Source organism: Mastomys coucha, unplaced genomic scaffold (genome assembly GCF_008632895.1).
Source record: "Mastomys coucha isolate ucsf_1 unplaced genomic scaffold, UCSF_Mcou_1 pScaffold22, whole genome shotgun sequence".
NCBI lineage: Eukaryota > Metazoa > Chordata > Mammalia > Rodentia > Muridae > Mastomys > Mastomys coucha.
In genome coordinates, this window is record NW_022196905.1 from 59,179,546 (window position 1) to 59,181,591 (window position 2,046).

The 2,046-nt window shown below is 38.7% G+C and overlaps 1 protein-coding gene across 4 annotated transcripts in view; it reads right to left on the reverse strand.

Moving 5' to 3' along the window:
* Window positions 1–1,925: 1,925 nt before the first annotated feature.
* Window positions 1,926–2,046, reverse strand: part of Rbm47 (RNA binding motif protein 47) — a 135,216-nt gene continuing 135,095 nt past the window's right edge. For all 4 annotated transcript variants that reach the window (XM_031342482.1, XM_031342485.1, XM_031342483.1 and 1 more), the window contains one exon: window positions 1,926–2,046. This exon is cut by the window's right edge and continues 606 nt beyond it. The gene's annotated coding sequence lies outside the window, so the exon portion shown is untranslated.

A 2,046-nucleotide genomic window follows, 5' to 3' on the forward strand; every position in this document is an offset into this window, starting at 1 on the left:
AAATGCAGCGAGATCTAAAAAGCTTTTCAAATACGAAGCTAAAAACTAAACTAGTAGCATGTCTAAAACCCAAACTCTAAAACTTTTAAAAACATTTATATTAGTTTGTTCTTAATCCTAAAAAAATTTTTTTTTTCACATTTCAAGTTATAAACTTACCTCAGTAGTGTACGTGAAATGGTTGAGAAACAAGAGGGACATCTAAGACCACAGGCTGCAGGGCTATTGGTGCTTAACTGGCTGTCGCCAACGCCTGTCCTTAAGGTAGTTGCCACGTTAAGTTAGTGCATATTTTTTCCTTTTACTCTTCTTATTAATATTATTTTTGAAACTATTTTTCCAGGCACTTGTAAAATACAGTAAGAACATGGGCATCAGTGTTCATTCATAGACCTCTGTGTCAGTCCATGGCAGAAAGGAAGGAAGGAAGAAAGGGAGGGAGGGGGGAGGGAGGGAGGGACGAAGAAAGGAAGGAAAGAAGGAAGGTACTTTTTCCTCCTAAGGGATGAGGACCTGATACCTTTAATGAGGCCACTCATCCCAACAGGCCCGTGTGGCTGCGGTTTCCTGAGTGACTCCTCAGAACACGGCACAGCTGCATGATGCCACTCAATAAGGATGGAGGGATGCTTAAAGGCCTTGGCGGGCACTCAATAGTTTTTATAGAAGTTAAATAAATATTTCTTATATATAAAAATCCATCCCATCAAGATAAGGGGGGGGAAGACATTTGGGAATCTCTTAATTTAAAAACAGAAAGCATTTGCTGAGGGCACGATCCTACTATTAATTTACAAATAACAGTTAAGCCCATTAGCAAAACTCTGATGGGTAGAAAGATTTGATGGACACTGAGCCTTTCTAAAAAAAGATGCAAGTTGATGTAATTCATAAAAGACACGACGATATTATCATTTTACTGTATCTTACATTCACTCTGCCAAAGAAAAGCCTTAAAACAGGCACAAACCCTGCATCTGTGCATTTACTCTTAAAAAAAAAAAAAAAGCAAACACTTTCAATAACATTGAAATAAAATGGCTGCATTTCGCATTACACTACAGGCCATGAATTTTGGCAACACAGAAGATCTACGAGCAAGCATCAGAAGTTATTTACAAACTACCCTTAAACTCCTACAGGGTCGGAGGTGCATGCCCCACGTTCACCTACCAAATGCAGAGCAACTGGGGAAGCCCTGTTGTTAAATGAACACAGCGCTCCCACATCCCTGATGACAACAGGCATTCTGTAGGAAACCCAGGAAGCAGCGAGAAGCTTAACTTCCTGTTCACAAGTCTTGAAGGTCTTGTTTATAATCACATACATTCTTGGTCTCTAAAAACTCAGACTTCAAAAAAAAAAAAAATCAAAGAATAAGAAAGGTAAGGTTTCATACTGAATAGTTAAATAGCTATGCAAAGATGCCTTAGGCAAACATGGTAAAAATCTTGTCCTTATGTGTATTTTGCTACTGAAAACACACAATAGAAGATAACACCTCCCTAAACAAACCAAAATTAAATAAAAAAGACCCCAACACATTCCCAGGAAGAAGTATAAAAGGCATCAGTTGTCTTCTCTATTAGAATTATCCATTTTTCTTAGATATGCCAAACTTCAAAGTCGCACTGGCGCCCACCACCCGGGGAAGGAATCGGAAAGGAAAGGGGTGGGGGCGGGGCATAGTTCACAATGGAGACAGAGGAGAATGAGCCCAAGGTACTGAGGGCAGGTCAGAGCTTTCCAGTGTTGGGACTCTGGGGTGAGGGGTCTTTTCCATGTTGGCTTAAGAACAGACTGTTTAAAAATAAAAATAAAAAACCAAACCAAAACCCCATAAACCCAGAAACATGACGAGAATAAATGGCAATATCGTCAACCCTTAATGCCAGTGGAAATACAGTAGAGACTTTTTTTTTCTCTTTTTAAAATTGCACTTTCCAGCATCACCTTAAAAAATAAAATAATGTTTTATGTAGTATTTCAGAGCACTACAGTTTATGTCTTTAAATATTGAAAATAGTTTTCAAAATAGTTCCCTAG